The sequence below is a fragment of the Schistocerca americana genome, chromosome 1, assembly GCF_021461395.2.
Source record: "Schistocerca americana isolate TAMUIC-IGC-003095 chromosome 1, iqSchAmer2.1, whole genome shotgun sequence".
In the NCBI taxonomy this organism is placed as follows: Eukaryota; Metazoa; Arthropoda; class Insecta; order Orthoptera; family Acrididae; genus Schistocerca; species Schistocerca americana.
This window is the reverse complement of record NC_060119.1, coordinates 108,981,790-108,994,236: the sequence shown is the minus strand read 5'-3', so window position 1 is coordinate 108,994,236 and position 12,447 is coordinate 108,981,790. Positions and strand designations below refer to the sequence as shown.

The window sequence follows — 12,447 nt, the reverse complement described above, 5'->3', positions numbered from 1 at the left end:
CGCTCCGCTGACGCTTGCAGAAAACTACATTAAGTATGATTCCCGCCTATAACTGACGGCGAGAGAGATGCATCATCTGTCCACGTCTCATCGAAACACACTGTCACCAAGCAATGGCTGACGCTTCGAGGACGGCATGAAATTGACAGGGAGGTGATGCAGCTAACGTTCCTGGCAAATGTGCTAACAGGGCACACACGTCCGTTGGAGTGTATACATATGATGGGGACCGGCTGTGACACAGCAGTCAACCAAAGTCAAAAAATGTGACTAATCATACAGTGTTTCCAGTGTGTCGTTTACCACTTTGTGAGTGGATGCTGTTCTAAAGAGCGTAATTCCCATTTATCTGTAAGCAGCGCACGTGAGCGAATCTAATAGCAGGACTGTGTTACTACGATTGTACAGAGCAACTCTGTCAATACGCAGGTGTTTCAATCAGTAGGGCCATGGTAAACAGAGCGATTCGGAGTGATGTATCGTGTCTGTTACATAAATAATGAGTCTTTGATGTAATTGCTTCAGAGAAATATGAAAGTAAGCCTATCAGAAAAGTAACGCGAGACATGTAGCACGGGTCATGTCTTGCAGAATCTCTTACATCTGAGCCCGTCACTTGCACAGCGTCCCTTTGGCGCAGAGGATAGCGCGTTGGACTTCTAATCCAAAGGTCGTGGGTTCGATCCCCACAAGGGACGGGCAATTTTTAAAAACATGTGCCAATCACGAGATGGGTATTGACATATGGGTAACCACAAGCGTCTTCAAAAGGTGAAAATTGTTGTGACCTCAGTTCTATGCTTAAATATGTCAACCTTACACATACAAGCAAAATTCTCGTAGATCTGTTATCCATGACGCTGTTATGTGTAAATGCTGTAAAAACGGAACCATATCTTCACGTGCCTGTTCACGCAAATTTTCTTTCAATACCCAATTTTTACCTACAGATAGAAATATAGCAATAGAACGCACATTTTGTACAGAAACAAATACAATGAAGAGTGAAATAATTTTGTATTACTTCACGAGTCAATGTATGTAATCCCAGTCATGATCTTTAATTCTTCCAGCCCAAGCTGAGAGGGTTTCAGTTTTCTCGGCCACAAGTGAGAAAAGTAGACTGTTTCACAACAAGATATAGTACTATGGTTCCTTAACTGTTCCCATTAAACAATGGCACTCTGTATCTATAGAAACGGCGGCAATATTCGCTTCAGCGCAGGGGGCTTTTGCTGGGGACTGTCAGGAGGGGACTTGCTGGATGCATGAAGGGAGAAGACCAGACAGAGACGTCTGACGCTCCGCTGACGCTTGCAGAAAACTACATTAAGTATGATTCCCGCCTATAACTGACGGCGAGAGAGATGCATCATCTGTCCACGTCTCATCGAAACACACTGTCACCAAGCAATGGCTGACGCTTCGAGGACGGCATGAAATTGACAGGGAGGTGATGCAGCTAACGTTCCTGGCAAATGTGCTAACAGGGCACACACGTCCGTTGGAGTGTATACATATGATGGGGACCGGCTGTGACACAGCAGTCAACCAAAGTCAAAAAATGTGACTAATCATACAGTGTTTCCAGTGTGTCGCTTACCACTTTGTGAGTGGATGCTGTTCTAAAGAGCGTAATTCCCAGTTATCTGTAAGCAGCGCACGTGAGCGAATCTAATAGCAGGACTGTGTTACTACGATTGTACAGAGCAACTCTGTCAATACGCAGGTGTTTCAATCAGTAGGGCCATGGTAAACAGAGCGATTCGGAGTGATGTATCGTGTCTGTTACATAAATAATGAGTCTTTGATGTAATTGCTTCAGAGAAATATGAAAGTAAGCCTATCAGAAAAGTAACGCGAGACATGTAGCACGGGTCATGTCTTGCAGAATCTCTTACATCTGAGCCCGTCACTTGCACAGCGTCCCTTTGGCGCAGAGGATAGCGCGTTGGACTTCTAATCCAAAGGTCGTGGGTTCGATCCCCACAAGGGACGGGCAATTTTTAAAAACATGTGCCAATCACGAGATGGGTATTGACATATGGGTAACCACAAGCGTCTTCAAAAGGTGAAAATTGTTGTGACCTCAGTTCTATGCTCAAATAAGTCAACCTTACACATACAAGCAAAATTCTCGTAGATCTGTTATCCATGACGCTGTTATGTGTAAATGCTGTAAAAACGGAACCATATCTTCACGTGCCTGTTCACGCAAATTTTCTTTCAATACCCAATTTTTACCTACAGATAGAAATATAGCAATAGAACGCACATTTTGTACAGAAACAAATACAATGAAGAGTGAAATAATTTTGTATTACTTCACGAGTCAATGTATGTAATCCCAGTCATGATCTTTAATTCTTCCAGCCCAAGCTGAGAGGGTTTCAGTTTTCTCGGCCACAAGTGAGAAAAGTAGACTGTTTCACAACAAGATATAGTACTATGGTTCCTTAACTGTTCCCATTAAACAATGGCACTCTGTATCTATAGAAACGGCGGCAATATTCGCTTCAGCGCAGGGGGCTTTTGCTGGGGACTGTCAGGAGGGGACTTGCTGGATGCATGAAGGGAGAAGACCAGACAGAGACGTCTGACGCTCCGCTGACGCTTGCAGAAAACTACATTAAGTATGATTCCCGCCTATAACTGACGGCGAGAGAGATGCATCATCTGTCCACGTCTCATCGAAACACACTGTCACCAAGCAATGGCTGACGCTTCGAGGACGGCATGAAATTGACAGGGAGGTGATGCAGCTAACGTTCCTGGCAAATGTGCTAACAGGGCACACACGTCCGTTGGAGTGTATACATGTGATGGGGACCGGCTGTGACACAGCAGTCAACCAAAGTCAAAAAATGTGACTAATCATACAGTGTTTCCAGTGTGTCGTTTACCACTTTGTGAGTGGATGCTGTTCTAAAGAGCGTAATTCCCATTTATCTGTAAGCAGCGCACGTGAGCGAATCTAATAGCAGGACTGTGTTACTACGATTGTACAGAGCAACTCTGTCAATACGCAGGTGTTTCAATCAGTAGGGCCATGGTAAACAGAGCGATTCGGAGTGATGTATCGTGTCTGTTACATAAATAATGAGTCTTTGATGTAATTGCTTCAGAGAAATATGAAAGTAAGCCTATCAGAAAAGTAACGCGAGACATGTAGCACGGGTCATGTCTTGCAGAATCTCTTACATCTGAGCCCGTCACTTGCACAGCGTCCCTTTGGCGCAGAGGATAGCGCGTTGGACTTCTAATCCAAAGGTCGTGGGTTCGATCCCCACAAGGGACGGGCAATTTTTAAAAACATGTGCCAATCACGAGATGGGTATTGACATATGGGTAACCACAAGCGTCTTCAAAAGGTGAAAATTGTTGTGACCTCAGTTCTATGCTTAAATATGTCAACCTTACACATACAAGCAAAATTCTCGTAGATCTGTTATCCATGACGCTGTTATGTGTAAATGCTGTAAAAACGGAACCATATCTTCACGTGCCTGTTCACGCAAATTTTCTTTCAATACCCAATTTTTACCTACAGATAGAAATATAGCAATAGAACGCACATTTTGTACAGAAACAAATACAATGAAGAGTGAAATAATTTTGTATTACTTCACGAGTCAATGTATGTAATCCCAGTCATGATCTTTAATTCTTCCAGCCCAAGCTGAGAGGGTTTCAGTTTTCTCGGCCACAAGTGAGAAAAGTAGACTGTTTCACAACAAGATATAGTACTATGGTTCCTTAACTGTTCCCATTAAACAATGGCACTCTGTATCTATAGAAACGGCGGCAATATTCGCTTCAGCGCAGGGGGCTTTTGCTGGGGACTGTCAGGAGGGGACTTGCTGGATGCATGAAGGGAGAAGACCAGACAGAGACGTCTGACGCTCCGCTGACGCTTGCAGAAAACTACATTAAGTATGATTCCCGCCTATAACTGACGGCGAGAGAGATGCATCATCTGTCCACGTCTCATCGAAACACACTGTCACCAAGCAATGGCTGACGCTTCGAGGACGGCATGAAATTGACAGGGAGGTGATGCAGCTAACGTTCCTGGCAAATGTGCTAACAGGGCACACACGTCCGTTGGAGTGTATACATATGATGGGGACCGGCTGTGACACAGCAGTCAACCAAAGTCAAAAAATGTGACTAATCATACAGTGTTTCCAGTGTGTCGTTTACCACTTTGTGAGTGGATGCTGTTCTAAAGAGCGTAATTCCCATTTATCTGTAAGCAGCGCACGTGAGCGAATCTAATAGCAGGACTGTGTTACTACGATTGTACAGAGCAACTCTGTCAATACGCAGGTGTTTCAATCCGTAGGGCCATGGTAAACAGAGCGATTCGGAGTGATGTATCGTGTCTGTTACATAAATAATGAGTCTTTGATGTAATTGCTTCAGAGAAATATGAAAGTAAGCCTATCAGAAAAGTAACGCGAGACATGTAGCACGGGTCATGTCTTGCAGAATCTCTTACATCTGAGCCCGTCACTTGCACAGCGTCCCTTTGGCGCAGAGGATAGCGCGTTGGACTTCTAATCCGAAGGTCGTGGGTTCGATCCCCACAAGGGACGGGCAATTTTTAAAAACATGTGCCAATCACGAGATGGGTATTGACATATGGGTAACCACAAGCGTCTTCAAAAGGTGAAAATTGTTGTGACCTCAGTTCTATGCTTAAATATGTCAACCTTACACATACAAGCAAAATTCTCGTAGATCTGTTATCCATGACGCTGTTATGTGTAAATGCTGTAAAAACGGAACCATATCTTCACGTGCCTGTTCACGCAAATTTTCTTTCAATACCCAATTTTTACCTACAGATAGAAATATAGCAATAGAACGCTCATTTTGTACAGAAACAAGTACAATGAAGAGTGAAATAATTTTGTATTACTTCACGAGTCAATGTATGTAATCCCAGTCATGATCTTTAATTCTTCCAGCCCAAGCTGAGAGGGTTTCAGTTTTCTCGGCCACAAGTGAGAAAAGTAGACTGTTTCACAACAAGATATAGTACTATGGTTCCTTAACTGTTCCCATTAAACAATGGCACTCTGTATCTATAGAAACGGCGGCAATATTCGCTTCAGCGCAGGGGGCTTTTGCTGGGGACTGTCAGGAGGGGACTTGCTGGATGCATGAAGGGAGAAGACCAGACAGAGACATCTGACGCTCCGCTGACGCTTGCAGAAAACTACATTAAGTATGATTCCCGCCTATAACTGACGGCGAGAGAGATGCATCATCTGTCCACGTCTCATCGAAACACACTGTCACCAAGCAATGGCTGACGCTTCGAGGACGGCATGAAATTGACAGGGAGGTGATGCAGCTAACGTTCCTGGCAAATGTGCTAACAGGGCACACACGTCCGTTGGAGTGTATACATATGATGGGGACCGGCTGTGACACAGCAGTCAACCAAAGTCAAAAAATGTGACTAATCATACAGTGTTTCCAGTGTGTCGTTTACCACTTTGTGAGTGGATGCTGTTCTAAAGAGCGTAATTCCCATTTATCTGTAAGCAGCGCACGTGAGCGAATCTAATAGCAGGACTGTGTTACTACGATTGTACAGAGCAACTCTGTCAATACGCAGGTGTTTCAATCAGTAGGGCCATGGTAAACAGAGCGATTCGGAGTGATGTATCGTGTCTGTTACATAAATAATGAGTCTTTGATGTAATTGCTTCAGAGAAATATGAAAGTAAGCCTATCAGAAAAGTAACGCGAGACATGTAGCACGGGTCATGTCTTGCAGAATCTCTTACATCTGAGCCCGTCACTTGCACAGCGTCCCTTTGGCGCAGAGGATAGCGCGTTGGACTTCTAATAAAAAGGTCGTGGGTTCGATCCCCACAAGGGATGGGCAATTTTTAAAAACATGTGCCAATCACGAGATGGGTATTGACATATGGGTAACCACAAGCGTCTTCAAAAGGTGAAAATTGTTGTGACCTCAGTTCTATGCTTAAATATGTCAACCTTACACATACAAGCAAAATTCTCGTAGATCTGTTATCCATGACGCTGTTATGTGTAAATGCTGTAAAAACGGAACCATATCTTCACGTGCCTGTTCACGCAAATTTTCTTTCAATACCCAATTTTTACCTACAGATAGAAATATAGCAATAGAACGCACATTTTGTACAGAAACAAATACAATGAAGAGTGAAATAATTTTGTATTACTTCACGAGTCAATGTATGTAATCCCAGTCATGATCTTTAATTCTTCCAGCCCAAGCTGAGAGGGTTTCAGTTTTCTCGGCCACAAGTGAGAAAAGTAGACTGTTTCACAACAAGATATAGTACTATGGTTCCTTAACTGTTCCCATTAAACAATGGCACTCTGTATCTATAGAAACGGCGGCAATATTCGCTTCAGCGCAGGGGGCTTTTGCTGGGGACTGTCAGGAGGGGACTTGCTGGATGCATGAAGGGAGAAGACCAGACAGAGACGTCTGACGCTCCGCTGACGCTTGCAGAAAACTACATTAAGTATGATTCCCGCCTATAACTGACGGCGAGAGAGATGCATCATCTGTCCACGTCTCATCGAAACACACTGTCACCAAGCAATGGCTGACGCTTCGAGGACGGCATGAAATTGACAGGGAGGTGATGCAGCTAACGTTCCTGGCAAATGTGCTAACAGGGCACACACGTCCGTTGGAGTGTATACATATGATGGGGACCGGCTGTGACACAGCAGTCAACCAAAGTCAAAAAATGTGACTAATCATACAGTGTTTCCAGTGTGTCGTTTACCACTTTGTGAGTGGATGCTGTTCTAAAGAGCGTAATTCCCATTTATCTGTAAGCAGCGCACGTGAGCGAATCTAATAGCAGGACTGTGTTACTACGATTGTACAGAGCAACTCTGTCAATACGCAGGTGTTTCAATCAGTAGGGCCATGGTAAACAGAGCGATTCGGAGTGATGTATCGTGTCTGTTACATAAATAATGAGTCTTTGATGTAATTGCTTCAGAGAAATATGAAAGTAAGCCTATCAGAAAAGTAACGCGAGACATGTAGCACGGGTCATGTCTTGCAGAATCTCTTACATCTGAGCCCGTCACTTGCACAGCGTCCCTTTGGCGCAGAGGATAGCGCGTTGGACTTCTAATCCAAAGGTCGTGGGTTCGATCCCCACAAGGGACGGGCAATTTTTAAAAACATGTGCCAATCACGAGATGGGTATTGACATATGGGTAACCACAAGCGTCTTCAAAAGGTGAAAATTGTTGTGACCTCAGTTCTATGCTTAAATATGTCAACCTTACACATACAAGCAAAATTCTCGTAGATCTGTTATCCATGACGCTGTTATGTGTAAATGCTGTAAAAACGGAACCATATCTTCACGTGCCTGTTCACGCAAATTTTCTTTCAATACCCAATTTTTACCTACAGATAGAAATATAGCAATAGAACGCACATTTTGTACAGAAACAAATACAATGAAGAGTGAAATAATTTTGTATTACTTCACGAGTCAATGTATGTAATCCCAGTCATGATCTTTAATTCTTCCAGCCCAAGCTGAGAGGGTTTCAGTTTTCTCGGCCACAAGTGAGAAAAGTAGACTGTTTCACAACAAGATATAGTACTATGGTTCCTTAACTGTTCCCATTAAACAATGGCACTCTGTATCTATAGAAACGGCGGCAATATTCGCTTCAGCGCAGGGGGCTTTTGCTGGGGACTGTCAGGAGGGGACTTGCTGGATGCATGAAGGGAGAAGACCAGACAGAGACGTCTGACGCTCCGCTGACGCTTGCAGAAAACTACATTAAGTATGATTCCCGCCTATAACTGACGGCGAGAGAGATGCATCATCTGTCCACGTCTCATCGAAACACACTGTCACCAAGCAATGGCTGACGCTTCGAGGACGGCATGAAATTGACAGGGAGGTGATGCAGCTAACGTTCCTGGCAAATGTGCTAACAGGGCACACACGTCCGTTGGAGTGTATACATATGATGGGGACCGGCTGTGACACAGCAGTCAACCAAAGTCAAAAAATGTGACTAATCATACAGTGTTTCCAGTGTGTCGTTTACCACTTTGTGAGTGGATGCTGTTCTAAAGAGCGTAATTCCCATTTATCTGTAAGCAGCGCACGTGAGCGAATCTAATAGCAGGACTGTGTTACTACGATTGTACAGAGCAACTCTGTCAATACGCAGGTGTTTCAATCAGTAGGGCCATGGTAAACAGAGCGATTCGGAGTGATGTATCGTGTCTGTTACATAAATAATGAGTCTTTGATGTAATTGCTTCAGAGAAATATGAAAGTAAGCCTATCAGAAAAGTAACGCGAGACATGTAGCACGGGTCATGTCTTGCAGAATCTCTTACATCTGAGCCCGTCACTTGCACAGCGTCCCTTTGGCGCAGAGGATAGCGCGTTGGACTTCTAATCCAAAGGTCGTGGGTTCGATCCCCACAAGGGACGGGCAATTTTTAAAAACATGTGCCAATCACGAGATGGGTATTGACATATGGGTAACCACAAGCGTCTTCAAAAGGTGAAAATTGTTGTGACCTCAGTTCTATGCTTAAATATGTCAACCTTACACATACAAGCAAAATTCTCGTAGATCTGTTATCCATGACGCTGTTATGTGTAAATGCTGTAAAAACGGAACCATATCTTCACGTGCCTGTTCACGCAAATTTTCTTTAAATACCCAATTTTTACCTACAGATAGAAATATAGCAATAGAACGCACATTTTGTACAGAAACAAATACAATGAAGAGTGAAATAATTTTGTATTACTTCACGAGTCAATGTATGTAATCCCAGTCATGATCTTTAATTCTTCCAGCCCAAGCTGAGAGGGTTTCAGTTTTCTCGGCCACAAGTGAGAAAAGTAGACTGTTTCACAACAAGATATAGTACTATGGTTCCTTAACTGTTCCCATTAAACAATGGCACTCTGTATCTATAGAAACGGCGGCAATATTCGCTTCAGCGCAGGGGGCTTTTGCTGGGGACTGTCAGGAGGGGACTTGCTGGATGCATGAAGGGAGAAGACCAGACAGAGACGTCTGACGCTCCGCTGACGCTTGCAGAAAACTACATTAAGTATGATTCCCGCCTATAACTGACGGCGAGAGAGATGCATCATCTGTCCACGTCTCATCGAAACACACTGTCACCAAGCAATGGCTGACGCTTCGAGGACGGCATGAAATTGACAGGGAGGTGATGCAGCTAACGTTCCTGGCAAATGTGCTAACAGGGCACACACGTCCGTTGGAGTGTATACATATGATGGGGACCGGCTGTGACACAGCAGTCAACCAAAGTCAAAAAATGTGACTAATCATACAGTGTTTCCAGTGTGTCGTTTACCACTTTGTGAGTGGATGCTGTTCTAAAGAGCGTAATTCCCATTTATCTGTAAGCAGCGCACGTGAGCGAATCTAATAGCAGGACTGTGTTACTACGATTGTACAGAGCAACTCTGTCAATACACAGGTGTTTCAATCAGTAGGGCCATGGTAAACAGAGCGATTCGGAGTGATGTATCGTGTCTGTTACATAAATAATGAGTCTTTGATGTAATTGCTTCAGAGAAATATGAAAGTAAGCCTATCAGAAAAGTAACGCGAGACATGTAGCACGGGTCATGTCTTGCAGAATCTCTTACATCTGAGCCCGTCACTTGCACAGCGTCCCTTTGGCGCAGAGGATAGCGCGTTGGACTTCTAATCCAAAGGTCGTGGGTTCGATCCCCACAAGGGACGGGCAATTTTTAAAAACATGTGCCAATCACGAGATGGGTATTGACATATGGGTAACCACAAGCGTCTTCAAAAGGTGAAAATTGTTGTGACCTCAGTTCTATGCTTAAATATGTCAACCTTACACATACAAGCAAAATTCTCGTAGATCTGTTATCCATGACGCTGTTATGTGTAAATGCTGTAAAAACGGAACCATATCTTCACGTGCCTGTTCACGCAAATTTTCTTTAAATACCCAATTTTTACCTACAGATAGAAATATAGCAATAGAACGCACATTTTGTACAGAAACAAATACAATGAAGAGTGAAATAATTTTGTATTACTTCACGAGTCAATGTATGTAATCCCAGTCATGATCTTTAATTCTTCCAGCCCAAGCTGAGAGGGTTTCAGTTTTCTCGGCCACAAGTGAGAAAATTAGACTGTTTCACAACAAGATATAGTACTATGGTTCCTTAACTGTTCCCATTAAACAATGGCACTCTGTATCTATAGAAACGGCGGCAATATTCGCTTCAGCGCAGGGGGCTTTTGCTGGGGACTGTCAGGAGGGGACTTGCTGGATGCATGAAGGGAGAAGACCAGACAGAGACGTCTGACGCTCCGCTGACGCTTGCAGAAAACTACATTAAGTATGATTCCCGCCTATAACTGACGGCGAGAGAGATGCATCATCTGTCCACGTCTCATCGAAACACACTGTCACCAAGCAATGGCTGACGCTTCGAGGACGGCATGAAATTGACAGGGAGGTGATGCAGCTAACGTTCCTGGCAAATGTGCTAACAGGGCACACACGTCCGTTGGAGTGTATACATATGATGGGGACCGGCTGTGACACAGCAGTCAACCAAAGTCAAAAAATGTGACTAATCATACAGTGTTTCCAGTGTGTCGTTTACCACTTTGTGAGTGGATGCTGTTCTAAAGAGCGTAATTCCCATTTATCTGTAAGCAGCGCACGTGAGCGAATCTAATAGCAGGACTGTGTTACTACGATTGTACAGAGCAACTCTGTCAATACACAGGTGTTTCAATCAGTAGGGCCATGGTAAACAGAGCGATTCGGAGTGATGTATCGTGTCTGTTACATAAATAATGAGTCTTTGATGTAATTGCTTCAGAGAAATATGAAAGTAAGCCTATCAGAAAAGTAACGCGAGACATGTAGCACGGGTCATGTCTTGCAGAATCTCTTACATCTGAGCCCGTCACTTGCACAGCGTCCCTTTGGCGCAGAGGATAGCGCGTTGGACTTCTAATCCAAAGGTCGTGGGTTCGATCCCCACAAGGGACGGGCAATTGTTAAAAACATGTGCCAATCACGAGATGGGTATTGACATATGGGTAACCACATGCGTCTTCAAAAGGTGAAAATTGTTGTGACCTCAGTTCTATGCTTAAATATGTCAACCTTACACATACAAGCAAAATTCTCGTAGATCTGTTATCCATGACGCTGTTATGTGTAAATGCTGTAAAAACGGAACCATATCTTCACGTGCCTGTTCACGCAAATTTTCTTTCAATACCCAATTTTTACCTACAGATAGAAATATAGCAATAGAACGCACATTTTGTACAGAAACAAATACAATGAAGAGTGAAATAATTTTTTATTACTTCACGAGTCAATGTATGTAATCCCAGTCATGATCTTTAATTCTTCCAGCCCAAGCTGAGAGGGTTTCAGTTTTCTCGGCCACAAGTGAGAAAAGTAGACTGTTTCACAACAAGATATAGTACTATGGTTCCTTAACTGTTCCCATTAAACAATGGCACTCTGTATCTATAGAAACGGCGGCAATATTCGCTTCAGCGCAGGGGGCTTTTGCTGGGGACTGTCAGGAGGGGACTTGCTGGATGCATGAAGGGAGAAGACCAGACAGAGACGTCTGACGCTCCGCTGACGCTTGCAGAAAACTACATTAAGTATGATTCCCGCCTATAACTGACGGCGAGAGAGATGCATCATCTGTCCACGTCTCATCGAAACACACTGTCACCAAGCAATGGCTGACGCTTCGAGGACGGCATGAAATTGACAGGGAGGTGATGCAGCTAACGTTCCTGGCAAATGTGCTAACAGGGCACACACGTCCGTTGGAGTGTATACATATGATGGGGACCGGCTGTGACACAGCAGTCAACCAAAGTCAAAAAATGTGACTAATCATACAGTGTTTCCAGTGTGTCGTTTACCACTTTGTGAGTGGATGCTGTTCTAAAGAGCGTAATTCCCATTTATCTGTAAGCAGCGCACGTGAGCGAATCTAATAGCAGGACTGTGTTACTACGATTGTACAGAGCAACTCTGTCAATACGCAGGTGTTTCAATTAGTAGGGCCATGGTAAACAGAGCGATTCGGAGTGATGTATCGTGTCTGTTACATAAATAATGAGTCTTTGATGTAATTGCTTCAGAGAAATATGAAAGTAAGCCTATCAGAAAAGTAACGCGAGACATGTAGCACGGGTCATGTCTTGCAGAATCTCTTACATCTGAGCCCGTCACTTGCACAGCGTCCCTTTGGCGCAGAGGATAGCGCGTTGGACTTCTAATCCAAAGGTCGTGGGTTCGATCCCCACAAGGGACGGGCAATTTTTAAAAACATGTGCCAATCACGAGATGGGTATTGACATATG

At 43.9% G+C, this 12,447-nt stretch overlaps 10 non-coding genes across 10 annotated transcripts; all 10 read left to right on the top strand.

Annotated features, from left to right (window-relative positions):
• The first annotated feature begins 625 nt into the window (after positions 1-625).
• Trnar-ucu lies at positions 626-698 on the top strand. The gene has a single exon. It is a non-coding gene; the product is annotated as a tRNA-Arg (tRNA).
• A 1,227-nt stretch (positions 699-1,925) lies between these two features.
• Positions 1,926-1,998, top strand: Trnar-ucu. Its single transcript has one exon. It is a non-coding gene; the product is annotated as a tRNA-Arg (tRNA).
• Positions 1,999-3,225: 1,227 nt separating this feature from the next.
• Positions 3,226-3,298, top strand: Trnar-ucu. The gene has a single exon. It is a non-coding gene; the product is annotated as a tRNA-Arg (tRNA).
• A 1,227-nt stretch (positions 3,299-4,525) lies between these two features.
• Trnar-ucu lies at positions 4,526-4,598 on the top strand. Its single transcript has one exon. It is a non-coding gene; the product is annotated as a tRNA-Arg (tRNA).
• A 1,227-nt stretch (positions 4,599-5,825) lies between these two features.
• On the top strand, positions 5,826-5,898 carry Trnar-ucu. Its single transcript has one exon. It is a non-coding gene; the product is annotated as a tRNA-Arg (tRNA).
• Positions 5,899-7,125: 1,227 nt separating this feature from the next.
• Trnar-ucu lies at positions 7,126-7,198 on the top strand. The gene has a single exon. It is a non-coding gene; the product is annotated as a tRNA-Arg (tRNA).
• A 1,227-nt stretch (positions 7,199-8,425) lies between these two features.
• Positions 8,426-8,498, top strand: Trnar-ucu. The gene has a single exon. It is a non-coding gene; the product is annotated as a tRNA-Arg (tRNA).
• A 1,227-nt stretch (positions 8,499-9,725) lies between these two features.
• Trnar-ucu lies at positions 9,726-9,798 on the top strand. Its single transcript has one exon. It is a non-coding gene; the product is annotated as a tRNA-Arg (tRNA).
• A 1,227-nt stretch (positions 9,799-11,025) lies between these two features.
• On the top strand, positions 11,026-11,098 carry Trnar-ucu. Its single transcript has one exon. It is a non-coding gene; the product is annotated as a tRNA-Arg (tRNA).
• Positions 11,099-12,325: 1,227 nt separating this feature from the next.
• Positions 12,326-12,398, top strand: Trnar-ucu. Its single transcript has one exon. It is a non-coding gene; the product is annotated as a tRNA-Arg (tRNA).
• The last annotated feature ends 49 nt before the right edge of the window (positions 12,399-12,447 follow it).